General features: G+C 35.1%; 1 long non-coding RNA gene across 1 annotated transcript in view; it reads left to right on the forward strand.

The window, feature by feature from the left end:
- The first annotated feature begins 10,502 nt into the window (after window positions 1-10,502).
- LOC309604928 overlaps window positions 10,503-16,096 on the forward strand; it is a 39,225-nt gene continuing 33,631 nt past the window's right edge. The window contains exon 1 of the long non-coding RNA XR_014231120.1: window positions 10,503-15,867. This is a non-coding gene — a long non-coding RNA (uncharacterized lncRNA). The remainder of the gene's footprint in view (window positions 15,868-16,096) is intronic.

Genomic DNA, 16,096 nt, shown 5'->3' on the forward strand with positions numbered 1-16,096 from the left:
TAGATACAAATGCATAGATTGATCCAGTGATGAAACTTAGATTATCTATAGAAACATCTTTTTGAATACACTTTTAAAGCATTATACCCATTTTGTTTAAACATTTAAAACAATAATGTACAGCTGTGGAACAAAAAACCACATTCACAGAAAGATAGACAAGATGAAAAGGCAGAGGGCTATGTACCAAATGAAGGAACGAGATAAAACCCCAGAAAAACAACTAAATGAAGTGGAGATAGGCAACCTTCCAGAAAAAGAATTCAGAATAATGATAGTGAAGATGATACAGGACCTTGGAAAAAGAATGGAGGCAAAGACTGAGAAGATGCAAGAAGTATTTAACAAAGACCTAGAAGAATTAATGAACAGACAAACAAAGATGAACAATACATTAACTGAAATGAAAACTACACTAGAAGGAATCAATAGCAGAATAACTGAGGCAGAAGAACGGATAAGTGACCTGGAAGACAGAATGGTGGAATTCATTGCTGCAGAACAGAATAAAGGAAAAATAATGAAAAGAAATGAAGACAACCTAAGAGACCTCTGGGACAACATTAAACGCAACAACATTCGCATTATAGGGTTCCCAGAAGCAGAAGAGAGAGAGAAAAGGACCTGAGAAAATATTTGAGAGATTATAGTCGAAAAATTCCCTAACATGGAAAGGAAATAGCCACCCAAGTCCAGGAAGTGCAGCAAGTCCCATACAGGATAAACCAAAGGAGAAACACTCCGAGACACATAGTAATCAAATTGGCAAAAATTAAAGACAAAGAAAAATTATTGAAAGCAGCAAGAGAAAAACGACAAATAACATACAAGGGAACTCCCATAAGGTTAACAGCTGATTTCTCAGCAGAAACTCTACAAGCCAGAAGGGAGTGGCATGATATACTTAAAGTGATGAAAGGGAAGAAACTACAACCAAGATTACTCTACCCAGCGAGGCTCTCATTCAGATTCGATGGAGAAATCAAAAGCTTTACAGTCAAGCAAAAGCTAAGAGAATTCAGCACCACCAAACCAGCTCTACAACAAATGCTAAAGGAACTTCTCTAAGTGAGAAACACAAGGGAAGAAAAGAACCTACAAAAACAAACCCAAAACAATTAAGAAAATGGTTAAAGGAACATACATATCGATAATTACCTGAACCGTGAATGGATTAAAAGCTCCAACCAAAAGACACAGGCTTGCTGAATGGATATAAAAACAAGACCCATATATATGCTATCTTCAAGACACCCACTTCAGACCTAGGGACACATACAGACTGAAAGTGAGGGGATGGAAAAAGATATTCCATGCAAATGGAAATCAAAAGAAAGCTGGAGTAGCAATACTCGTATCAGATAAAATAGACTTTAAAATAAAGAATGTTACAAAAGACAAGGAAGGACACTACATAATGATCAAGGGATCAATCCAAGAAGAAGATATAACAATTATAAATATATATGCACCCAACATAGGAGCACCTTAATACATAAGGCAACTGCTAACAGCTGTAAAAGAGGAAATCGACAGTAACAAAATAATAGTGGGGGACTTTAACACCTCACTTACACCAAAGGACAGATCATCCAAAATGAAAATAAGTAAGGAAACACAAGCTTTAAATGATACATTAAACAAGATGGACTTAATTGATATTTATAGGACATTCCAACCAAAAACAACAGAATACATTCTTCTCAAGTGCTCATGGAACATTGTCCAGGATAGATCACATCTTGGGTCACAAATCAAGCCTCAGTAAATTTAAGAAAATTGAAATCATATCAAGCATCTTTTCTGACCACAATGCTATGAGATTAGAAATGAATTACAGGGAAAAAATGTAAAAAAAGAAAAAACACGTGGAGGCTAAACACTATGTTACTAAATAACCAAGAGATCACTGAAGAAATCAGAGAGGAAATCAAAAAATACCTAAAGACAAATGACAATGAAAACATGATGACCCAAAACCTATGGGATGCAGCAAAAGCAGTTTTAAGAGGGAATTTTATAGCTATACAAGCCTACCTCAAGAAACAAGAAAAATCTCAAATAAATAATCTAACCTTACACCTAAAGGAACTAGAGAAAGAAGAACAAACAAAACCCAAAGTTAGCAGAAGGAAAGAAATCATAAAGATCAGAGCAGAAATAAATGAAATAGAAACAAAGAAAATGTTAGCAAAGATCAATAAAACTAAAAGCTGGTTCTTTGAGAAGATAAACAAAATTGATAAACCATTAGCCAGACTCATCAACCAAAAGAGGGAGAGGACTCAAATCAATAAAATTAGAATGAAAATGGAGAAGTTACAACAGACACTGCAGAAATACAAAGCATCCTAAGAGACTACTACAAGCAACTCTATGCCAATAAAATGGACAACCTGGAAGAAATGGACAAATTCTTAGAAAAGTATAAGCTTCCAAGACTGAACCAGGAAGAAATAGAAAATATTAACAGATCAATCACAAATAATGAAATTAAAACTGTGATTAAAAATCTTCCAACAAACAAAAGTCCAGGACCAGGTGGCTTCATAGGTGAATTCTATCAAACATTTAGAGAGGAGCTAACACCCATCCTTCTCAAACTCTTCCAAAAAATTGCAGAGGAAGGAACACTCCCAAACTCATTCTATGAGGCCACCATCACCCTGATACCAAAACCAGACAAAGATACTACAAAAAAAAGAAAATTAGAGATGAATATCACTTATGAATATAGATGCAAAAATCCTCCACAAAATACTAGCAAACAGAATCCAACAACACATTAAAAGGATCATACACCATGATCAAGTGGGATTTATCCCAGGGATGCAAGGATTCTTCAATATATGCAAATCAATCAATGTGATAAACCATATTAACAAACTGAAGAATAAATACCATATGATCATCTCAATAGATGCAGAAAAATCTTTTGACAAAATTCAACACCCATTAGGATAAAAACTCTCCTGAAAGTGGGCATAGAGGGAACCTACCTCAACATAAAAAAGGCCATATATGACAAACCCACAGCAAACATCATTCTCAATGGTGAAACCTGAAAGCATTTCCTCTAAGATGAGGAACAAAACAAGGATGTCCACTCTCACCACTATTATTCAACATAGTTTTGGAAGTCTTAGTCTCGGCAATCAGAGAAGAAAAAGAAATAAAAGGAATACAAATTGGAAAAGAAGAAGTAAAAGTGTCACTGTTTGCAGATGACATGATACTATACATAGAGAATCCTAAAGCTGCCACCAGAAAACTACTAGAGCTAATCAATGAATTTGATAAAGTTGCAGGATACAAAATTAATGCACAGAAATCTCTTGCATCCCTATACACTAATGCTGAAAAATCTGCAAGAGAAATTAAGAAAACACTCCCATTTACCACTGCAACAAAAAGAATAAAATACCTAGGAATAAACCTACCTAGGGAGACAAAAGACCTGTATGCAGAAAACTATAAGACACTGATGAAAGAAATTAAAGGTGATACCAACAGATGGAGATATACCATGTTCTTGGATTGGAAGAATCAATATTGTGAAAATGACTATACTACCCAAAGCAATCTACAGATTCAATGCAATCCCTATCAAATTACCAATGGCGCATTTTACAGAACTAGAACAAAAAATCTTAAAATTTGTGTGGAGACACAAAAGACCCCGAATAGCCAAAGCAGTCTTGAGGGAAAAAAACGGAGCTGGAGGAATCAGACTCCCTGTCTTCAGACTGTACTACAAAGCTACAGTAATCAAGACAATATGGTCCTGGCACAAAAACAGAAACATAGATCAATGGAACAAGATAGAAAGCCCAGAGATAAACCCACGTACCCATGGTCAATTAATCTATGACAAAGGAGGCAAGAATATACAATGGAGAAAAGACAGCCTCTTCAATAAGTGGTGCTGGGAAAACTGGACAGCTACATGTAAAAGAATGAAATAAGAACACTCCCTAACACCATACACAAAAATAAACTCAAAATGAGTTAGAGACCTAAATGTAAGACTGGACACTATAAAACTCTTAGAGGAAAACATAGGAAGAACACTCTTTGACATAAAGCACAGCAAGATCTTTTTTGCTCCACCTGCTAGTGTAATGGAAATAAAAACAAAAATAAACAAATGGGACCTAATGAAACCTAAAAGCTTTTGCACAGCAAAGGAAACCATAAACAAGACGAAAAGACAACCCTCAGAATGGGAGAAAATATTTGCAAACAAATCAATGGACAAAGGATTAATCTCCAAAATATATAAACAGCTCATGGAGCTCAATATTAAAAGAACAAACAACCCACTCCAAAAATGAGCAGAAGACCTAAATAGATATTTCTCTAAAGAAGGCATTCAGATGGCCAAGAAACACATGAAAAGCTGCTCAACATCACTAATTATTAGAGAAATGCAAATCCAAACTACAATGAGGTATCACCTCACACCAATTAGAATGGGCTTCATCAGAAAATCTGCAAACAACAAATGCTGGAGAGGGTGTGGAGAAAAGGGAACCCTCTTGCACTGTTGGTGGGAATGTAAACTGATACAGCCACTATGGAGAACAGTATGGAGGTTCCTTAAAAAACTAAAATTAGAATTACCATATGATCCAGCAATCCCACTAGTGGGCATATACCCAGGGAAAAACCACAATTCAAAAAGACACATGCACCCCAATGTTCATTGCAGCACTATTTACAATAGCCTGGTCATGGAAGCAACCTGAATGCCCATCGACAGATAAATGGATAAAGACGATGTGGTACATATATACAATGGAATATTACTCAGCCATAAAAAGGAACGAAATTGGGTCTTTTGTTGAGACGTGGATGGATCTAGAGACTGTCATACAAAGTGAAGTAAGTCAGAAAGAGAAAAACAAATATCGTATATTAACGCATATATGTGGAACCTAGAAAAATGGCACAGATGAACTGGTTTGCAGGGCAGAAATTGAGACACAGATGTAGAGAACAAACGTATGGATACCAAGGGGGAAAAACTCTGGTGGGGGGTTGGGGTGGTTGTGTGATAAATTGGGCGATTGGGATTGACATGTATACACTGATGTGTATAAAATTGATGACTAATAAAAACCTGCTATATAAAAAATAAAATAAAATAATAATAATGCACACACATGTACAGTACCGCACAAAAGAGTAAATAGCAGACAAAGATTCCAAGTCTTTCTTCTATCTATCCAGAGGTAGAATACACAGATATGGGAGCGCTAATAACATTGTTTTGGCTGAGAAGACTAGGAAATTGTTCTATTTTTTCCTGTAACTCTTCCACTGTACTCTATTCCCTTTCTTCTCACTGATCCCCTACCCTCGATTCCTTCCTAGATCGTTTTCTCCCTTATTGACTTCTAAGTCTGATTTCCATGAATTTTCCATCTCTTTTGTTTATTAAAACAGCTTCACCATTATTAGTAATACTGAATCCTGTTTATTTAAAATCTTCAGCCTCATAATTTATTCACAGGTCTTCCTTGATCCCAAGGGCAGGCAAGATTCTTGGTTTTAGGGTTGACACATTACAGCTTGATGCTTAGACCAGTGACTCTGGAACCAGATTCCATGAATTTGCACCCTGGCTCTGCGACTTGTAAATTATGTGTCAACAGGCAGGTCACCTCTTGCCTCAGTTTCCTCATTTGTCAAGCAGGGATAGTAGTAGCACTTACTCTGTAGGACTGTTGTGAGGATTAAATGAGTTTTTCATGTAAAGCACTCAGAGCATGACTTACACGTTATAAATGCTACATAAGTGTTAGCTATTTTTATTATTATTGGAGTGGGTAATGTGGTTTCCTTCTCTCACAGCTCCCCTTGTCTCCCCTGGCTTTATTTCTCTGAGGTTGTGGCTGGGAACTGGGAAAAATATTTTTCTTTTCTCATCTGCCCATGACATGACTTGTTGTCCTCTTTCTAGCGGTGATTACTTCTGACCCATTTTGGTGGGAAGGATTTCCACAGTGAGGAAGGAGGAAGGATAATAGGCTGTTGTGACAGAGCAGTCAGGAGATGAGGGTGGATGGGGAAATAGCGGGATGGGTCAAAGCTTCCATCCTTTTGAATTAGTGATGGAGGTCACTGCAGGGGCACAGAAGGGTGAGCATGAATATGACTCTGCTGGGAAGAAAAAGCTAAGAACAGTTTTCAATCAAACTGCCCTTTTCCCCCTTCCACCTACTCACCTATGTTAAAATATATTTTAAACATTAATTATGACAGGCTTGTAATGGAGACAGTGAACAAATTTGTTTGTTTTTTCCCCCCAAGAGATTTCAGTTACATTACTTCCTCATAGAATATCACTTACCATGCGGTGCCATTTGACACTGGACTGCAGAATCTGGAGATTACTTGCTAGTCAGGGAGAAGAGGGAGAGTAGTTAAAAGGAAATGAACTCTTACCACCTGTTGGAACATATCCCCAAATCTAAAGTTTTATATGACCTTAATGGCAAAGCCCAACGAAGATAGTACATGCGTGCACACGCGCGTGCGCACACACACACACACACACAAACTTCAGACAAATTCATTACAAATATTACTAAACAATACTTAACTAAAAGATTAACAAACAGAATACACAGCCACATTAAAAGAATAATGAACCCTAACCAAGAGGTATTTATTCCAAACTTACAAGGATGGTTAGATAAAGGAGGACCCATAATATAATTCTCAACATTAATTGCTAAAAAAGTTACATGATAATTTACATTGAGGCAAAAAATTCTGATAAAATTTTAAATCTATTCTTGATAGCAATTCTTAATAAAACAGATATGTAGTCATTTTCTTAATGTGACATGTAAACACAAAAGCCAGAGCCAGATGTAATAAGGAAATAATTAGAAGCATTCTCATTAAAGTAAAGAACAAGACAACGATGACCATTATACCACTATCATTTGCCATTTCTGGACATTCCCGCTAGTATTATTAGAAAATAGAAAGAAATAAGTGTATTAAAATTGGAAAGAAAAAGACTATATTATTTTTAAATTATTTATTTCATGGGAAAGAATATGAGTACCTTTTAAATTTGTCTATGATATCAGAATGATTTAATTAGAATTGGAATTATCAATGACTGAAATGTTTTGTAAAATTCCCTTAGAAAACCTTTAGAACCTGATATGTCTTTGTTTGATGGTGTAGCCCTTTGATAATTATTTTTATTTCTTTCATTTTAACTGTTCTGTTTCAATTTTCTAGGTCTTCTGTAATTCTTTTTTTTTTTTTAAAAATAATGTCTTTATTTTGGGATAATTTTAGATTTACAGAAAAGTTGCAAAGATAGTTTAGAGTTCTCATATACCCCTCACCTTGTTTCCGTAGTGTTATCATCTTACATAACCATGGACCATTTGTCAAAACTGAAAAAGTTATATTGGTACAATTTTAACAGCTAAACTGTAGACTCTATTTTTCCACTAATGTCCTTTTCCTGTTCCAGGATCCAAACCAGGACCCCACATTGCATTTGGTCATCATTTCTCCTTTGTTTCCTCTGTTCTGTAATTATTTTGTAATCTTTCCTTGTTCATGAATTTGACTATTTTGAAAAGGGTACCTGGTTAGATATTTTGGCATGCCCCTCAGGTTGCATTTATCTGATGTTTTTCTCAAAATTTGATTGGAAATATAGGTTTTGGGAAAAATATCACAGAAGTGAAGTGTCCTTCACATCATGAGAAAGTATCAGATTTTGAATTTATTCAATAGTTCTACTATTTTTCTCCTATCAGATTCAGGGATGCAGCTTCATCTTTGTGTACGCCTTCTTTCCTTCTGCCTTCCTTGGATTTATTTTGAGGTCCTTTTTCTAAATTCTTGTTGTGGATACTTGATGCAGTTATTTCTATCCTTTCTGGTTTATAATTCTAAGTATTCAAAGCTATGGATTTTTCTCTGTGCACTCTTTCAACTGTATGCTATAGGTTCTAATATGTAGTGCTATCAACATTCTGTAATTTGTGTATTAATTTTCTCTTTAACCTAAGAATTAATAGAATACCTTATATGACACATGGTAAGGATTTTTGTTTGTTTCATAAGTTTACTATTGACTGCTAATTTTTTTTTTTTTTTTTGCATTGTGATTAGAGACTATTTCTGCTATTTCTACATTTTGGAATTTATTCAGAAATTTCTAGCCTAACATATGGTTATCTTTTGTGAGTATACCTTTTTGTGGGCATTAGGAAAAAAGATATATTCTTTGTATTCAGGGCTAGAGATTGATATATGGGTTTCTCTCGCTCTCCCACACACATATACACACAGTTACCTTTGTCTGAAGTATATCCTAAATTCTTACTTGCTTTAATACTCCTTGACGACATGCTGACAAAGGCGAATTAAAGACTTCTACTACTAATGCTGCAAAAGAGTATTTTGTATTAGTACATAAGCCAGTAACTTTCCTATAGCTTTTTTTTTGCTTTATGAATTTTGATGCTACTATATTATATGGTAAGTAGATCATATTAATTTTTGATCGCTGTGTAACAAGTTACCACAAATGTAATGGCTTAAAAAAAACACCCATTTATAATTATTTGACAGTTTCTGTGAGTCAAGAAGGTAAGGCTCTCCTTAGGGTCTCACATGGCTGAAATCAAGGTGTCAGTATGAACTGCCATCTCACTTGAGGCTCAGGATCTTCTTCCAAGGTCATTTAAGTTGTTGGCAGAGGGCTTCCCTGGTGGCGCAGTGGTTGAGAGTCTGCCTGCCAATGCAGGGGACACGGGTTCGAGCCCTGGTCTGGAAAGATCCCACATGCCGCGGAGCAACTAGGCCCGTGAGCCACAGCTGCTGAGCCTGCGCGTCTGGAGCCTGTGCTCCGCAACGAGAGGCCGCGATAGTGAGAGGCCCGCGCACCGCGATGAAGAGTGGCCCCCGCTTGCCACAACTGGAGAAAGCCCTCGCACAGAAACGAAGACCCAACACACCCAAAAATAAATAAATAAATTTATTAAAAAAAAAAAAAAAAAAAAAAGTTGTTGGCAGAATTCAATTCCTTGAGACTGAAAGACTGAGGATCCTGCTCTTTTGCTGGCTGAGTCTGAGGACATCTGTCAGCTTGTAGAAACTGTCTGAGTTCCTTGCTCTGTGGCCCCTTCACAGGCCTTTTCACACTACCAATATGACTTCTGTCTCCAACATCTAGACACAGACTCAAAGGGATCATGTGATTACATCAGGCCCATTCATAATATTCCTTTTGATTAACTCGCAGCCAACTCTCTAGTAACCTAATTACATCTATAAAATCCCTTTTGCCATATTGTGTAATATAATCATATCCCATCATATCAGAGCTCCAGCCTTTATCCTTCCTTAATTTTTCAGCTTCAAGAGGAGGGATTTATACAAGGCATGTATACCAAGAGACAGGAATATTGGAGGACATCTTAAAATTCTTCCTACCACATGAATTTTTATAATTATTTTATCTTTATTATGATTTATAGACTTTCTCATTATGTGATGCTTTTAAAAAATCACATTTAATGCTTTAAGTCTTAATTCAAGCCTAAAAGTCAAAGTTGTCTGAATTAAGATCCTGACTCCTAATTTGTTGTTATTGTTGTTGTTTACATTTTCTTGGTATACTTTTTCCCATCTTTTTATTCACAACCTTTTTTTTTTTTAACATCTTTATTGGAGTCTAATTGCTTTACAATGGAGTATTTTGTTTTATAAATATCTCTAGTAGGTAGCATATTGCTGGGTTTTATTTGTAACTTAACCAGACTCCTTTCTCATTATAGATGAGTTCAATCCATTTTGATTTATTTATGGAACAGATTTTGGTATTAATTTTGTTCTATATTTTATGCTTTTTCTGTAGCTGTGGCTACTTTTAAGTCCTTTATTACTTGGTATTTTTTCCTTGACTTTCTTTGTGTGTGGGTGTGAAGTGGTGTGTTTTGTGTGTTTCTTTTATATGAAAGGTTTATATTCCTGTTGTGATTATGATTAAGATGACTCTAACTTTTTGTAATATATTTATTCCTCAAAACTGTAGACCAAACTTTAGACCAAATCTGATTCCCAATTGTGAGCAAAGATGAAATTTGTTCATCTCTGTTTCCTCCCCTTCCTTATCCCCTATAGATTTTAATTGATTAAATTACTTAGTGAAACCTTTATGCCTTTTTGTTTATATTACTTGATGACTTATTAATCCCCAAGTTTTAATAATAAAGAATCAGTGTCCTTCAGAGGCAAAGAATATACAAATCAATTCTCACTGCAAAGTAAAGGAGCTGTTACAGTGGAGGATTACTGGACTGAATGTCAATATTATGACATAGAATGAGTGTGTTTCATGTTTGGTAATTGCAATCATTGTTGCTTTTGTTGTGGTCATCCATGTACAATGCTTGGTGTCAGTCTATTTATCTCTTGTAAAAATAAAATACAGTGTGTGTGTGTGAAAAAAAAAAAAAGAATCAATGTCCTTACATTCCTCCTTATTTCCTAATTTTCCTGGGTTATTAGTTATATAATTTTCATACTTACAAAGTTTATAATATTTATATTCAATTCTGTAACAATAATCCTCACTTTCTTTTAAATAGATTCAGTGCACACTGCCATGGCTTCTCTAGTCATCTCCTGTTGAGCTGAAGTTCATTTTCTGTTAGTCTCTTGAAGGGAAACACAGTCCTTGAGTTCTTTCATGTTACAAAATATTTCTCACACTCACTCTGAGTTAAAGCTAGCCTGAGTATAACATTCTTGGACCACAATGTTTTCCTCAAGGATTTTATGTGTTCTGTTCCACTGTCATCCAGTATTGCTGTGGAAAATGCTATGGTGAGCTGGATTTTTTCTTCTCCTAGAAAGGTTAGTTGAATATTTTTCCTTTTCCTGGATTTCCAAAGCATTCTTTATCTTTGGAAATCAGTAACTTTACTAGGATACTGCTCCTTTGATTGTATAGAGTTAATTTTTCTAGGGACATAGTCTGCTTTTCGACCTATATCTTCATGAAAATTTATATTAAAATTTTTATTTAAATATTTTCTTCTTTTTTTTTGGTTCTCCTTTGGTGACACCAATTATGCTTATATTGGTCTCTTTTTTAATGTCTTTCTAGCTTATCTCAGTCTTGTCCTTCATGCCCCTTACCATATTTTCAGCAATGCTTATTTTCTTTGCACCGTTTCCAACATGACCTTTGTTTTTGTGAGAATATTCTTTCCCCTCCACTTCTGTCCTAAACGGCACTGTTTTTCCCTAAATTCTTATATCTCTATTTCAAGATTACGTTTTACAGATAAAATTGCTTCATTAAATTATAAAGTCTTTTTTATCTGCTCTGTGATATTTTCCTAGAATTATTTAACTGTCATTATTTTTATATTACATTTCTGCTTTTTTCTTGTAAAATCTTTTTTTTTTTACATCCTCTATTGATTCCATTTTGATAATTACTCAGTATTGAATGAGATGAGCTACTCTCAGATCAAATGTTTGCTGGACTTTCAGATAGAGAAATTCTCCTCTTGACCCAGAACTGTGTGTGTAAATTTGCTCTTTCAGATTTATTCTACCCTTGCTATTTGATCTTGGCAGCTTCAGAATTTACCTCCTCTATCATGACTTACCTGCAACAGTAGATTCTTAGTTGAAAACCAGAACGAAAGAAAAGTGTTCAGTTTGCATATTCCATTTCCGTTTTTTCTGTCTAAGCTGCTCACCTTGCTTTCCTCACGCCTCCATCCCCACCAAAAAGCATCATTCATCTTCCCAGGGAGTATCTCTGGATCCAAATATCTGAACAAAAGCTTCATTCCAGAGATGTCATATTTACTCACGATTTAGCTATTTCACCACTGGAGTGTTTTCATTGTTATTTTCAAAGATTCCATATTTACTAAATGTTTATTTATCTTTAGCAAAAGTTTCCTCTTTAAAATTCTCACAGGATTCAATACATATGTGAAGAAATTTTAGAACAGATCTAGAATTTTCCCAAGTTTTGCTATTCTGTGTTTTTATGTGTGCATGGTTTATTTTAATAAAAAATTGATGTGTAAACTATTTAGTCTCATGAGCTTTTCACCACCTAATGAATTTTTCTATTTCCTAACTCCTTGAAATCCAGCTTCATTGAGAAAAATAAAGTGTTTTCTGGAGGGGGGTTCAATTTTTGAGCTTGAGTGCTTGAGGTGAGACCAAAATTTGATGGTGTAGACTGCCATAGGTTAAGATAAGTGCTCCAGATGCCTTCGAGGCAGGAGAGATGTGGTCAGATGGCGGAAAAGAAGATAGACATGGAGTTAGGAGATTAATTAACAAAGATGAACTCTTCCAATTGGCAAATTTGGAAAGAACTTTAGAGGAGGACCCATAGTGAAGTAAATTCTAATATACCCATAATTCTTTCTTTTAACAGAACAAAAACTAAGAAAAGTAGTCAAAGTTAGAAAGAAGACAGACTTTTGACTGACTGAAGGACTAATAGAATAAAAATCACTTACTCGTGTGTGACTTCTCTGTAATTGATAGGAGGCAGGGTAGTGAAGAGAAACTCAAGTGTCTTACCTCTTAGCCAAAGGTAACATATTCTAACAACGAAAGGAATCCTTTGAGATGTTGTCATTCGTCATGACAACCATATATTTCAAAGATTCCATTCTGGAATGGATGCACTTGCCTAGAAAGTACTGATATGCTCAAGTGGCTGGTAATGCTCACTGTCACTCCTGGGGAGGGAAGCTTCTGGTTCCTATGTTATCAGCACTGAAAGGTAGCTCTGCAAACCAACAGCTTGCTAGAAGTTGGGTGAAGGATATGAATAGAAAATTCACAGACGAGGAAAACTGAATGGTCAACAACTATTACAAGATGCTTAATCGTCCTCAAAGTCATGGAAATACAAACCAATAAATATCATTTCACAACAAATAAGTAAAAGAAGAACTGCAAATAAGTAAAAAATTTTAAATTGATTATCTAAATATTGGCAAAGATAAAATAAACTGGAATTTTCTGACACCACTGGAGGAAGTACAAGTGATATAGCTACTTTGTAGAGCAATTTGTCACATTTTAGTAAAATTGAAAAATTGCAACCCAGAATTTCTACCTGTAGGTCCATAGACATAGAAACATTTATAGAATTTGTGTACTGGGAGGCACAGGAAATGTGTTCATTGCAGCATCTTTTTGTAACAAATTTAAGATATAACTTGTATTCCATATAATTCACCCTTTAAAGTGTACAACTCCATAGTTGTAAATATAATTACAGACTTGTACAACCATCAACACAATCTATGTACCTATATTTATAAGAGATATTGGTCTGTAGTTTTCTTGAGATGTCTTTGTCTGGTTTTGGTATCAGGGTAGTGCTGGCCTCGTAGAATAAGTTGGATAATGTTCAATCCTCTTCTATTTTTTAGAAGAGTTTATAAAGATTGTTGTCAATTTGTCATTAAACACTTGGTAGAATTTACCACTAAAGTCATTTGGTTCTGACATATTCTTTGTAGGAAGGTTTTTAACTACTAATGTAATCTCTCATTATAGTTCTATTCAATTTTTTTCTACGTCTTGAGCAAGTTTTGATAGTTTGTGTCTCTCTAGAAATCTCTCCACTTCATATGTTATGTAATTTGTTGGCATACAATTATTCAGAGCATTCCCTTATAATCTTTTCAGTTTCTGTAAGGTTTTTCTTAATTTTTGAAGCATTGTTTTGCCAGATATAGAAATCTTGGTTGACAATTTTTTTCCTCCCAGCCCTTTGCATATGTCACCCTGCTACATTCTGCCATCCATGTTTCTGATGACAAACCAGCTGTTAATCTTATGACAATATCTTATACATGATGAGCTGCTTTTCACTTGTTGCTTTTAAGATTTTCTCTTTGTTTTTGGCTTTAGACATGCTACTTGACATTCTTTGAGCTTTGTGTGTGAAGGTTAATGGGATTTTTGGATAAAATTTGGGAAGTTTTTGGCCATTATTTCTACAAATATTATTTCTGCTCCTTTGTCTCCTCTCCATTTATTACTCATATTAGGCATATTTTGGTATACTTGATGATGTACCACAAGTCACTGAGGCTTTGTTTATTTTTCCTCTTTCTTTTAAATTTCTGCTCTTTAGACTGGATAACATCGATTGACCTATTGGCAAGTTTGGTGATTTTGCCATCTGCTATTCAAATCTGCTGTTGAGCCCCTCTAAGTAGATTTTCCATTTCAGTTATACTTTTCACTCCAGAATTTCTATTTGGCTGTGTTGTATAATTTCTATTTCCTTTTTGATATTCTCTATTTGGTAAGAGACATTGTTTTTATACTTTCTTTAAAAACATGGTTTACTTTAGTTCTTTCACTGCATTTATAACAGTTTGTTAAAAGTCTTTGTCTAGTAGGTACAATATCTGGTTTCCTTAGTGACCGTTTCTATTGTTTTTTCTTCCTGTATATGGGCCATAATTTTCTTTTTCTTTGCATGTGTCATAATTTTTATTAAAATCTGGATATTTAAAAAAATTTAATATAGCAGCTCTAGAAATCATATTGCTCTCCCCTCAGAGTTTGTTGTTATGCTCAGTTGTTGTTATTGATGGTGGTTTTATTTTGTGAGTGTAGTGACTTTCCTGGACTAATACTATAAAGTCTGTGTTTTTTCTTTTTTGTCATATATGGCCACTGACTTCTCTGTTCAGTTAGCTAATGATTGGATAGAGGTTTTTTTAAAGTGTTTTGAACCAGTAAGTCTCCCAACCTTTGCCAAGGAGCTCCATGTGTTTGTACGTGTGTGTGTGTATATTGTTGTTGTTATTGAATGCTTTCCATACTTCCAGCAGTTTACAACACTGCCTTAGTCTTTGCTTCCTGATTGCAGAGCCTTAATGTTGCCCAGAGGTAAGAGATTAGAACCTTCTCATGTCTTTCCTTGGTGTGTGCAGAGCTCTGAACATGATTTCCAGAAATAGATCAGAGCTTTCAAAGCGTCCTATGGGCACCTCATTTCCCTATTTTTCCTTTTTTGGTCAGCCTCTTATTTGCTCCAACTGTTGTTGCCACCTCTGGGAGCTACAGTGTTAAACAACTGCCACTGATTGGTTTTGGCAAATGCTCTGAGAATAGGACTGTTTGCACTGAAGGACTTCTGAGTCAGGTAAAATAATGACAGGCCCTATGAATGGTACTTTTTCAAGGAGATAACAAAAAGTCAAATAATGATGGTTCCCTGGAGGATTTGTGGGATCTATGAACATATTCTGCCCTCTCTAGCAATGGCTAGGCTGCTGATTTTCACAGCTACTATGGTTTTGGGGTTTTGGGTTTTCACCCATTTTTAAAAATAAACACTTTTTAGATGATTGCAAACATTCAGTTAATTCCCCAAGTTCCAAAAAAAGTTGATTTTGCCTGTGTTCTCATTGCTTTTATGGAGGAATAGATTTTCAGAGGTTCTTACTCCACCATTATAAAAGTACTTGCACTACCTTACTTTTAGTAGGAAAAAAATTGGAAAAAATGTGTTATAGTAAGAGAATGGACAAGTAAATTGTGATCGCTTTATACAATGGAACTCAGCAGTTAAAATAATGGACTAAGATTATATATCTATACATGGATAGCTATAAAAAACAAATTGTAGAATGATACCTACAGAACAATAATATTTACATAATTACAGCATATAAAACACACCAACTAATATTTTTGATATGTGCATATATTGAAAGCAAATTATTTTTGCAAAACATGAGCTGAAAGGATAAACACCTTATGCATGATAGTGATGGGGATTTGGAATGAGATAATAAAATAAGAGTAACTTTTCCCATAATATTTTTTTTTAATAAATTTATTTATTTATTTATTTATTTATTTATTTATTTATTTATTTATGGCTGTGTTGGGTCTTCGTTTCTGTGTGAGGGCTTTCTCTAGTTGCGGCGAGCGGGGGCCACTCTTCATCGCGGTGCGCGGGCCTCTCACTATCGCGGCCTCTCTTGTTGCGGATCACAAGCTCCAGACGTGCAGGCTCAGTAGTTGTGGC

The sequence above is a fragment of the Balaenoptera borealis genome, assembly GCF_965194805.1.
Source record: "Balaenoptera borealis genome assembly, chromosome: 1".
Lineage (NCBI taxonomy): Eukaryota > Metazoa > Chordata > Mammalia > Artiodactyla > Balaenopteridae > Balaenoptera > Balaenoptera borealis.